Raw genomic sequence first — 13,206 nt, 5'->3', positions numbered from 1 at the left:
TGCCTAAAATATATAAATATAAACATGTATTTGTGCTCCCAATCCTTGGTGCAGTTACCCTTAAAACTTATTTAAAAATTTTAGACCTTCACCTTAATACTTAAGAGAGTTATTTTCTTGTGTGTTCTGGAAACTCCTAATGATTTATGACATTTTAAGCACATGACTATGCATGCATATGTTTACTGATGTACGTGTGGTGTTGGCCATTGATTTCCTGTCTTTAATGGTGTGTCATTCAAGTCATAGGGTGGAATCTGCTGGTTTTGTGGGCATTAACTTTGTATCTAGACCTGTGATGAGCATGGAATAAAACTGGACATTCGGTGGAGTTGTAGGCAGGCTTGTCTGGGAGAAGAATTTTTCTGTTAATGTGATTACACCTTGACAGCTACCTTTTGAAGTCCTTGTACTCTTGGCTGTTATAGGAAAGGGTACTGGGGGGAGGGGAAGCTATAAGTTCTTAAAGGATTCAAATTAAAGTCTCAAAAGCAGTGACTATTTACAATTCTGTGCTAAGAGGTGTGGTCATATGACGTCTGTGCTGGTGTGAATCTGTTTATATCTTTGCTGTTGTTATTCAGGGGTTGTGTCTCTTATGCTTATAAGAGAAGGACAATTATAATTCAAATTATAATAGGTTATTTTTCTCTGGAGCAGGTGTTGGCAGACATTTTCTTTAAAGGCCATATAGTAAATATTTTAGTTTTGGGGGAGTACTCAGTTCTGCCACTGTAGCAGGGTATCAGCCACAGGCAACACATGAACAAGAAGATGTGGCTGTGTTCTCATCAGACTGTACTTACAAAGCAGGCAGCTGCCACCAAATTTGGCCCACAAGCCGTAGTTCACAGACTCCTGCTCTAGAGTCTAAGAGTAATATCTGAAGGTTGAGAAGGACATACAGCAGAGATAGCTCTTGGGGGCAGAATGTCAGAAGAAGGTAGCACAAGACAAATAAACCAAAGCACATTCATGCTGTCCTTTTACAGCCTTTCAGCCCTTAAGAATATTGATGTCAACTCAGTAATACCCCAGTCCACGTTTCAGATGCTAAAGTAGTGGTGAATTTTCTCAAGCTGAAGATGTGAATATAATCCTAGTACACATGCAGTGTACTTAAGAGTTTATTCAGTAGGTTGTCTTTGTGTTTATTCTAAATCACGTAAAATGAATGGATAAATACAACAGGTTAGAAATCACACAGTATGCAAAATATATTCTTAATCTTATTCAATTTGAAATATATAGATTGAGGGACTAGACTTATAATAACTTGTTCAGCATACATATCTTTTCTTGCCATCTTTTCTTGAAGGGAGTTGGCAGTTTATAGGCTTCTTTGGTAGTAGTGGCTACCAAAGTAGAAGAATCTCATGTGTCCATGGTCTGTCCATCCTTCGATGATATGATAATCCTGCTTACCTTTAGAATCCTGGCCTTTTAGAGATGCAAAATTATAGATAATACAGAACTCAGCCCTCATTTTACAGCTGAGAGAAATGATGCAGAAAGGGTCTTGGATTATGGCTAATAATTCATTTTTCCTTTGTGACCTTCACTCAACTCAACTTCATAACTACTTACGATGAAGGTGGATAAAAACAAGATAACATATGATCTCTGCTTATAAGGGTGTTTCAGTCTATGGTGAAACATGATGATGTCAGTGAGAAAAATGGGGAGGTTGGGGTGGATATTTAGAAGCCTGGAAGGAGATAACAAATTTTATTATTTAAAAAATTCATCTGCATTATGGCAGAGCGTCCATTTGGGCACATGTATACTCCCTCTGTTAGTAACCTGATGATAGTCTAGAACTAAAGACTATACTGAGTTTTGAGGTATAGGGACTCTGAATGTTTACCTCAGCTCTCCAATGTTGCTAGGAATGCAGTGGGCACTTTCTGTAAGCTGGTTCTGCTGTACGATATATGTATATTTTATAGCTTTACTCTAGTTCTTTAATGCAAACCTGCTACTCATTCTGATCAAACATTCATGAAACAACAACATCAAAAGAAATTCATTTTAATTTATTAAGGCCTTCTATGTTGTGCCCTTGAAGAAGTTCATATGGATAAACAAGCTAATATAAATAGCCTGCAGCACCATTCGAAGTGCAGTTCATAATCCAACAATAAAACCATAGACATTATACTTCGTGCTTCTCCAAGCAGTCTCTTGAATAAACCTAAAGGCATTTGGAAATTTATATGAAAAGTACTTACAAGATCTAGGCAACATTTTTTTTAATGTGATGACTTGTTCATGTTAATAATTAAATTTCAAAGCTTAAATTTAAATTTGTTCCACACAACTATATAGAAATTTAATCATTTAAATTTACTGCTTCAGAGAGGTCCTTTACTCTGCCCTGTGTTCATCACATCATTTCTTAAAAGTCTATAAAGGTTGATGAGTTTGTTTTGTGATGCCCATTGTGTACAGATTATTACAAGTTATGCTTGCAGAAAGAACACTCAGGTGACAGTGTGTAATATGTCCCGAGTCAATTACTTCATGGAAATGATGTGTTAAGCAATTGGAAGGTAACGGATAGTTTTTTCCATTATTTTAGAAATATCTGTTATTGTTATAATACAGATCAAATCTACAATGAACATTATGCATTATTCAAGAAATGACCAGGCATTCTCAGCAGTGTTTCAGCTAAATAACTGATGATTGTAACCTTTAAAGAAATCTCATTGTGGTGACTGTTGGTAAATCACTTCTCCATTCATGGTAATCTCTATTTAGAGGCTATCTAGAAACCATTATATCTTTTATTAATCTTAAAAGCAATGGCTGCTGATTTGACATTTGCTAAAACTAGATAAATTTTCTGTCTTTCTAATACCACAGACTTCAGTCAATTTTTGGAGTATCTCTCCTGCAACTCTATTAATCCAGGAATATTTACCACTGTAAGCATAAGGTTTATTTCAGTTTAAACATTGCAGCTTTTAAACAACAATTTGCCTATATGTGTGAAAGGGCACAATGCTAAAATACATAAAACGTAAGACCGTTTTAGCCTTTGGAAGGGAACAGTTGAGAAATACACAAGACACCTGGTGATTAAAATCAACTGAACACATTAGGAAAGAACTTTAATGTTTTCATGAAATTTCCCTTCACGATTTCAGGCATCTATTTTGAATTAAGCAGTAAGATGTCTTCAAGAAGAGAGACTTGAAGGTCTCTATTTAAGCAACATGTAATCTGTCCTTCGCCAAAGACCAGACTGTTACTTAAGCAGTGATGTGTAATGGATTCATTTAAGTTAGTCATGTAGAGTTAAGTAAGAATAGGACATCCTTCAGAGTAACACTGAATTACTATTATAATGGTGGTCCCCAAGATTTAGGTAGCATTTTATAACCTGGCCCTATTTCCGTAGAAGGTAAGGTTTCTGAGACAGTCTGAGTGATAGGTCTTCTTGGTCTAAGCAGCTCAAAGGTCTTCGGATTCCTGTTCTGGCATTTTACTGTGTGCTGACACACATATTCCTCTACCAAGTGACATTCATGTTTGAGGGCAAGTGTCATACTCCTTGTTATTAAAGAAACACATAAAATGAAAGTTCTTAGAATCAGTACATGGCAGTACAGTGTGCTAGCCAGTGGTATTAATTTTTCTTTTTTTTTAAACACAGGAAAATGGGAGAGCTCAGCATGAACGCTTAGGTTCTGAACAAGAGCTTCCTCTAGGGCTAGGAGAGTAGGATGGAAGATGAAAACTTGGTGCTTGCTTGGTTCCTCTTCTTACCTCCATCATCCTCAGTAGACTGAGAGCCTGACTCCCTGCTCTAGTCTCTAGTTTCATTTGCCTCAATCCAAGTCAGTGGTGGTATCAGTTGGAAACAGAACCATCTAAAAGCTGAGCTTCCAGTGTCCATTTCTGTTTAGTTTGCTAGCAGGTGCCAGATTGTACTACTATATAGAAATATGTGATATAATTTCCTTCTCTTACATATGCTTCCAGGAAGGCTTTCTAATACATGGTATTACATCTTTCTGGTGAGGTTATGACTTTTGAAAGTTCATTTAAGAACTAACCTTTTACTTTTTCTTTTAGTTTTACATCATGATGGGAAGAACAGTGTTGATACTGCCATACTTCCTCAGGATCTCCATCTCTGACACTGGACAGGCAGGACTTTCTGACAAATGTGGGCTTAATGGTGGTAGAGTACATCTCTGAGACTCCAATTCTGTAAAGTTTCACATGTTGTTAGGAAAAGCTTTGATAGCTCTGAAGGGGGAACTCCAGTCCACTTTTAGCATGGAGACTATAAAAAGCATTGCTGGTTTCTTGCCGCTTGCCACTGTCAAAGAGTTTGAGTGGTCATCATTATTTTCAGTGCATCCGACACTATTGAGCATCCAGAATTAACCCTCAACTCCAAACACTGACTCAGGGAAAGCGTATTTGTGAGAGTGTGACTATGAACATGAGAATATTCAGATGTACTAGTTAGCTATTACCAGGGCAATAAACAATCACAGTATCTCAGTAGTGTGCCACAAAGCTTTTACTCCTCATACAACTACAGGTAGTCTGGAGATTGGCAGGTCCATGCTGGGCTTAGCTGGGTGGTTCTACTTCTTGCCACAGCTCTGGCTGGGCTTGACCTCTGCCTTAGGGTTCAGCTAAGGTCTGCCCCCTGTCAAGGCATCCTACATCAGGATTCATCAAACTCCCTCTCTCCATGGTCATCCTTTTTTCTCTAGCAATACTGAATACCCCAGACTGAACATTTATGCCTTCGTACATGCCATCATCTGACTGGATTGTCCTTTTCTTTCTTTTGGTTTTGCTGAAGTCCTATTCATCTTCTAAAACTCAGCTCAGATGTTACTTTCCTGGAATATCTTCTCTCCTTCCCTAGAACATCAGTCATTTCTTTCTGTAGATTAGTGTTATACCTTTTCTTGCTTAAGTATCAACTCATAATTCTTTTCCTTATATACTTGTCTCTATATTTAGACTGTGAGCTATTTGATGGAGCAGTCGGGTCATCTTATATATGTTTATATCTCCATGTGCAGTAGCCAGTAAAGTAAGTATTTAACCATATTTTTAAATCAAGTTGTATAGAATTGGATTGTCTCCTGGTATTGGTCTTAGCAGAGTTAAAACAGTGCTGATGAGAGCTATGGGTGGGCCTCTGTCATAGACTAGGAAAAGGAGAAATAAAGGAGATGGAAAATAAAAGGAAAGACAGAAGGAAAAATGGAGGGAAAATGATGGGAATAGCATGAAACCAACGGGAAAATCAACAGTGTATGGAGTGGTAGCCCACCCCTGCCCCTGCCCCACAGGATGAATCCCTACCCTATAATGGCCTTCCTCTAACAATATGTTTCTCTCATGTAATGTACAGGCTGAGGAGTTGAAAAAAAAAATAGCGTTGAGAAACCCTAAGTCTCTTGCGTGTATGCATTCAAATCTGTTCAACACATATCTGAGTACCTTCTCTTACTAAGTCCTCTGAGTCTTCTGCTGAATATTGTGGGGAATATAGAGAAAGTTTAAGACATAATCCTTACCTTGGAGGTATTTACTGTTCCTTGAGAAATAAATGTGGAAAAAAAAAAAAGGGAGGAAGGCAGGAAGAGTTTTTGATAAGATTAAATATCCCATGTGACCCTGGTTAAAAAGCCCTATCTAGACCTCAGATTTCTCATTTGGATTTTCTTTTTGTCAGTGATTCTGATCTGGATGATTACTTACCCTCTCTTCCAAAACCTCAGATTTCTTAGAAAGGATTTAGTAATTACTGTCTCATCTTAGCCTCTCCTGGGACTGCTGGCTTTCTTGAAGCTGTTTATTACTAATTTCAAAAGCCTCAAGCTCCATCTCTTCACACTACTATTTCTATTTTCCTTCTTTTACTTAATTCCCCTTTACATGAAGGTCAGTGTCTCCCTTGTGCTGTAGTTTAAAAAATATTTGGCATAGGTTTTGCTCATAAACTTTTATCTATTGATTATCAAGATTTGCTTAAGTATAATCATTATAACTAAAAGAATAATAAGACAGCACACAATGTAGTTTTTAGTAAGTTGAGTATATGACATAAATAAACTATGAATCTAGAACTTTGTATCTTTTTGATTTGCTTTTGTTCTTGACAAATTTTAGGGAACATAATTACGTTCTGTATCACATCCAACTTATTTTAAGAAGTCCGCCAGTTCTTGATAATGTAGTATTTCAGTCGTGGCATCCTGTGGCATTGCCTTATACTGCATTGTACTCAACTTACTTAGGACTTTCAAGTTTATGTGCTCTGTTCTTGAGGGCTTGAATTCTTTAATGTGCTTTTGTTAGCCCTATCACCTCTTGCAAAGCACAATATATGGTTTCAGCACTCTGCAGATAACATATTTCATGGGTATAGCAAAGAAGGAGTCACCTCTGACTGCTTTGTATGATTGAAATTGTACTGTGGCTTTAATTTTCAGAAACAGCTTTCTAGATACTGTGCATAAGTCTTAGCTGTACCTTAATAAACATGTGGTGACCTCCACTTGTAAAACTAACGTGGCTTTGAATACTGATTGACTGCAGCTTTTCACATCCCTTCTGGGTCCATAATATGTCAGTGAATGTCAGGGCCTGGGGCAGAAGAAGGCCAGCAGAATCTTAGGTTTAAGGATCATACAGATCATCTGTTTCGACCCCTTTGCTACTGTGCTGAGCAAACTGATGTGGAGGGATGTTTAGTGATACAAAGTCGGTAACAAGCTTGGGACTGGAATTTGAACCTCTGGATTCCCAGTTCAGCACATTTTCTTCCATTAATAAAGAGTATTTTCTTTCTAAGTTTAGCATATGTCACCAGTTGTCCATTGGTATCCCTTTTTCCTTTTTATATTATACATGAACTTACGTGCGTATATATGGGTCATGTGTAGCAGTCAGCCCTTTCTAAATCACGTGTTCCCATTGTTTCAAAATTCATAAAACATGTTTAGGCTATTCAAAGGCAAAGGAATTAAAACTCGATGAGAACAATTATTTCAAAAAGGTATTAAATGCTAAAATTAGGGGAAGCTGGGTGAAGAGTATATGGGAACTCTGTACTAACTCTGCAACTATTCTGTAAATCTAAAATCATTCCAAAATAAATGGTTGTTTTTTAAAAAGCACTATAATTTACTCTAATGACAGAAACATAAGAAAAACAGACCTCCCCCCAAATGGTACCGTGTTGTGTCCCAGTTTCTGCCTTTTTCCTGTGGTCACTGTTGAGTCCTCACAGCCTTCTCCAGGGCTTCATTGTTGGCTGTCTTGTTAAAGAAATGGGATTAACTGACAATTACAGCAACAATCAGGATATGGAAGAAAGACAATTGATTCAACTGTTTACATATACTTTTCTTAAAAACTTTATAAATGACTTAATTTCATCAGTAAGGAGTCATATGAGCGTATAGGTACACACTGGTTATTCTCTCCTTTTTTCACTTAAAGTTAAGACTGTAGCTACATTGTCTATTCTTCTGAACTTGGTCAAAGATTGCCCAAAAGGGGGAGTTAAGAAGCCAAGACAGAAACTATAGAGTTCTAGAACAGGGTCGGCAAAGTTTTTCTGTAAAGGACCAGACAGTAAATAATTTAGCCTTTGTGGGCCACAGAATCTCTGCTGCAGCTGTTCACCTCAGCCGTGACAGCACAAAGGCAGCAACAGACGGTTCATAACTAAATGAGTAAGGCTATATTTGAATAAAACTTTATTTGTGGATACTGAATTTGAATTATGACAGGTCATAAAATGTTATTCTTAGGAGTTTTTTAAATGTTTAAAAACATTTTTTTAATTCTTAGTATATGGATTGTGCAGAAACATGGCAGGCTGAGTTTGACCTGCAGACTGTAGTTTGCCAGTTCCAATAAGGAACGTTAGAATCTGAAAGGACTTAGGTGCTTTTTTAGAACCCATGGTGGCAAGAAGCGTACTGCTAGTTTAAAAGGTTAAGTCCTTGTAAAATAATTATAAATCAATAAAAAAAAAAAAAGTTAAGTCCTGTGTTGTAAAGGTATAGTGGTAACAATGAATGGCTAGTAAAGTAGGTTTTAAAAAATCATCTTCAGAGCTAATGTTTGTTCATATAATCTACTTATGACAGTGGCCAACATAACTAAATTGTGAGCCAGCCAGGGGTGTCGTGTTGCGTATTTTGCTAGGTTTCCATGGATATACGGTATCTTCTGCATTGAATGAGCTGAAAAATGAAGTGTAAGTCATATTAAGTCATTGGTATTGTCTGGCTTACTGTTTTTCTCTGCTTTCTCAATTTAATGTTGCATATGATTCAAACTAAGGCTATTCAGACAGTCATCTCTCAGATGTAGGATCTTATTAAAGAGACACATGATTAAAGCTTTGTCTATCCAAGACTATTGTTTGGTCATTTTGACTTAACTGAAATGACCAGCTGTTTGATTAGTCAAATAATTGCTGTGATTTATTTTCCCACATAATTTATTGTTTTTCTGATTCAGCTAGTGGAGTTAAGGCATGATATGGCTGTAACCATCATGAAAAACCTATTAGAAATAAGAAATCTGAGATTTGTATATCAAGAATCCAGTGTTACTATTAGCATTAGAATGAATAAGGTGGGCAAAGCTGAGCTAGTCATTTCCAGGTAGCGTTGAACATACCTCCCAAACCATGTGTACATACAGTGGAGACATACGGCTAAATTGTCTAGTGTAATTTAATTTCCACAACTTACTAACTTAAACATTTCACTAAAGGAACAAAGCACAGTCACTGAGAAATAGCTGTCGTGGTCTCTGCCATTGTCCACTGAGATCGGTGTTGAGTGAGTGCTCCAGGGTGAGCACTACTGTCTGAAGTAGTTGGAAGAAACGAAAATTCATGGTTTCACAGTCATCATTTGCCGAAGCATTGCCGAGACTTAAAGTGTTCAGTGATGTTTTGTAATTAAAGCACATCCCTCATATGTAATTTTACAGTTTGGGAAATAAGGCTGTGTTGAATATCAGCACGGATGATGAAAACAGACTGTGTACACAGTTTGGGTTTTATATAAATACTTTAAAATACTGGCTTTCTTCTATAAAAATAGATGAGTAGTATCCAGGTTTTTACAGGAGTTTTAGCATAAAAGCAAAATTGCTATCAGTTTCCATTTCGAAAAGAGACATGAAGCTCTCATAACAAAATGTGTGAAGTGCAGTATATTCTAGAGAGTTAGAAGGGAACCTGGGGTGCGGACACAGGTGAGCCTCACTTTAGGCACACTCAGGAACTTCTGTAAAGCGGTGCAGGGATGCTTTCTTAGCTGACGCCTGGCCTAGCATGTTCTTCATTGTATGTCCTGTGGACACTGAGCTCCTGAAGTCGCAGGAAAACCTGTAACAATTGCTTAGCCTTTGCTGGTCCATGATTTACATTTGCTGAGCAGTCAGATCAAACCTCCTTGCTGTGAGTCACTACCTCTTTTTTTTTTTTTTTTTTTTTTTTGCTGTATGAACATCTTCTCTTGGAAAAGTTAGATAATACCTTTACTAAGGTTAGAGAAGAGAACTCTTGCAGGGAGTTCTAACAACCCATAGCAAAGGCACTGTCATGGTAAACAAGGCCAGTGGAGCCAGCAAAGTGTATGAATGCTGGGGAAACTCATCATCTCAGTCATCTTAATGGGTCTTGAATGCCTGGTTAGTAGCAATGTCTTGGTCGGTGAATTTGGATGCTCCTGAGTTCAGATCTTTGTGACTCTGAACAGGTGAAATCTCTTTGGCCTCAGTTTTCTTTTTGAAAAAATGATGCAGTTGGGCCTGAGAATCCAACTGGTCTGTACTGCAGTGAGTCTAGACTGTTTTGGGTGGCTTAAGTTTATATGGAAACTGCCAAAGATGTGTTAGGATTCTTATTGATGATTTTTATCATGTGTAAAAATAATAATAAGTTTTTTTTTTGATAAGGAAGATTTTACTTCCAAAATGATGTTAATCAGAAGGAAGAGACTGTCAGCAAGTAGTATTTATTTTGAAATACTTTGGGGGTTTCTAACATGTAAAAAGTCTTAACTTGTATCATAGGACAGAATAGAGAAATTGAGAGCCTTTCTTAAATAACACAGGTGATTTGGTGAAATTAAGTCAATTTAATGTTATTTTATTGCTAAAAATAACAAGGTCTATGAAAGTTGATTATGTAAATTATTAATATGTGGCTATTTCATTGAGATGATAAGAAGACAAATTCATGCTTAAAATAGTTTGTATCTGAAATGAAGAATGAAACAATGGATATAGTTGTCATTTCCTTCCTCAGAATTTTGACTTTATGGATAAAATTTTATAATAGGTTTTAGGGTAACAGTTTTGTTGTTGTCATCAGAGATCAGGAATGGGTCCTATTTCTTTTTCCATTTTACTCACCTATTCATCCTGTAAGTGTTTGATTGTTTAATAAATTGCAAGACTCTACACTAGGCTTCATGGGGAATGCAAAGGGAAAAAAACTGAACCCTTTCCTTTAGGAGCTTATAGTCTAATGGGAGTGACACACATGCTCACACAATAATAAGGAAAGATATTATTCATATTGAAAGAGGTCTAAGCAAAGTACTTGTGCAGTAACAGACAAGGATTAATGGCAAATGGGTAGACCAAGAAGGTAGCCTTAAAGATGTGTAGGATTTTAAATTGCAGTTTTTCAAAGGTGAGCATACAGAATCTTTGTCTTAAGTCTTAAATGAAGACTTTGTCTAAGTCTTAAATAAAAGCTTGTCCAAGTCTTTATTTTAGATTCCTATTGGTGCTGGATAATCTAATATGCATAAATGTTAAAGCTGTAAACGTAGTGACATTTCATGAAACTTGTGGTCCCTTAGTTAAGTAAGCTTGTGAAGGTTGTTCCTTTAAGAAGAGAATTTTAAACCGAAAATGCAAATACCGTGTAGAACACAGAATACTTGTGTATATATCTATAATCTGACCATAATCTCAAATAAACCAAAAGCTTGACTCATATACCATACTTATAAGCCAAAAGCTTAACAAAATATAACGTTCTAGTATTATTTTTCTCCAGTATCTTAGCTTTTTATAGAGGTGGAGGGAAGGCTGGAATGAGGTGTATTTTTAAATTTCACAATCCTAATGTATGTAGTTGATAGATTAGCATCTAAGCCCTGGATATAGAAAGGCTCAGATCAGAAAGTAGCTGCTATCCTGGGAGCCTTGCAGAGGAACGGCCAAAGTTCACGCATACCACTGGAGCAGTGGCTGGGTCAAGTGCTTACCTTGGAACCTGGCTCACACACATCCCACTAAGCCTGTAACATTGGAAGGGAAAACTGGATGGCATGGAAGAGAATGTTTTGTACTTTGATTTCATTTAAATTAGCACAAAGGGAGGGAACAATTTTGCTTCACATGTGAAGTCAGTCATTTCTTGGGTTGCTAGCTCAATGTTTTAGCAGAACAGCTGTTCAGTACAATGTGGCTTTCTACAAGCAATATTTCTACTGCTAGAAAAGTGGCAGTCTGCCAAAGAGAGTGCCCAGACCAACCCCTAAACAAAAAAAAAATCCTTTGTCAACGACTCTAATAATTTGTACAATTCAGGAAAGGGGGGGTGTTGCACAGTCTTTGCAGATGTGCATTTATGATGCTATTTTTAAGCAGAGCAGCATGAAAGAATAGATTGATACAAATTGTAAGTTGATCATTCATTTTAAGCATTTGGCTTCTGCTCTTGCTAAAATTTCATCCTGTGTAAAGAAAACACAGCCAGCCTTGTAACGAGGTAAGGCAGGGTGTGACAACAAGATGAAATTCTTTATTTTTAAACCTGTGATGCTTGCTCAAAAACAAAAAGCTTTGGGGTCCTTCCCCCCCCAACCCCCACCGCTAAGGAAACAAATGCAGTTTTCTGATCCCCCCTCAGTAGAAACTTGCTATCCTTCAGCATTTTGAGGAAATAAACTCTTAATGAGCCTGCATTCTTTTACAGCAGTCCATTCTCTGAAAATGAGTTTAAGTGCTGAAGGAAATGCCAGAAGCATTTACACAACCAGAGCCAAATTAATATGTGTTAATTCTCTGTGGTTTAACATCATAGGCGCCATGCAGTTTTTCTAGTAGCAAAACCAGTCTCGTCTCAGATCTGTCTTCTGCACTCTGGTTCTCCAAAGTCTACAGCAACAGACACTGCAAGCTTTGACTCCAGTGATGAAGTTAAGAAAATAAAATGGTTTTTATAAATTATAGGCCCCTGGGAAAGGACTCTCAAAGTTCCCTTAACAGCAGAGGATAAAATCTGATAGAATCCTCATCTTTCATTTTTATTCAACAATACAGATGATGTTTATATCATAGAATTAGACCATTTACTATATATTATTAAAATAGAGAATAATATACTTATAATGGAATAAAATTTAATATTGACTCATTCAGTAAGGGTGATCATAGAGCAAAGGCAACCTTGGAAGGTTTGCAGGCTTGATCAAAATCTTCCTTTAATTTGGGGAGTTGGGCTATTTATTGTTTTTTAAAATATCCATTCTTTTCATATTCTAAGTAGTATAAAAAATGCTCAGTTAAATGGAGTTCTGTGCATTATTAAACAAGGAGTATTTTTGCTTCACTCAGGATGCAATCCACCCATATTATGCTGTCCCCTCAAATTTTAACATATATATATACAAAATTTCATTTATATATCTAAATGAAAAAGCATTAACTTTGATATGGGGAATTACTAAGATAGGTTATTTTTCTCTGTTAATAAACATGTATTTTTTAAATTAGCTACTCAGGTAACCTGCTTTATCATACAAATTGATACTCCAGTATTTTTAAAAAATGTTTCCTGAGTTTAATAAGGATTTACAGTGACAGTTAAAATTCTTAACAATTCTAGATTGTGTGTGTGTGTAGCCCTCAGTGTAGGGGTACTGCACTTTGAAATACAACTCCCAGACAAATTTTCATAAAATGTTCTTTTATAAGTAAGTTAATGAAGATCACATTTCTTATATACTCGAGAAATTCTCTAGTTAAAGGATTTCTGTGGCAATCAGATTTTATAAAAACTGAGTTCTTTCAATAAGGCAGATGGTGTTCTCCCCAAATTATATTTTACGTTCATGATTTCTATTTTAAAGTTTTTTTAAAGTAAGAAAATGGAAATATAAACAATAAATT

General features: G+C 36.5%; 1 protein-coding gene across 6 annotated transcripts in view; it reads left to right on the top strand.

Annotated features, from left to right (window-relative positions):
• NPAS3 (neuronal PAS domain protein 3) overlaps positions 1-13,206 on the top strand; it is a 794,663-nt gene that overhangs the window by 241,826 nt on the left and 539,631 nt on the right. The window lies entirely within an intron of this gene.

This window comes from Camelus bactrianus, chromosome 6 (genome assembly GCF_048773025.1).
Source record: "Camelus bactrianus isolate YW-2024 breed Bactrian camel chromosome 6, ASM4877302v1, whole genome shotgun sequence".
Taxonomy (NCBI): domain Eukaryota; kingdom Metazoa; phylum Chordata; class Mammalia; order Artiodactyla; family Camelidae; genus Camelus; species Camelus bactrianus.
The sequence above is the reverse complement of the archived record's forward strand: the minus strand, read 5'-3'. Positions and strand labels throughout refer to the sequence as shown.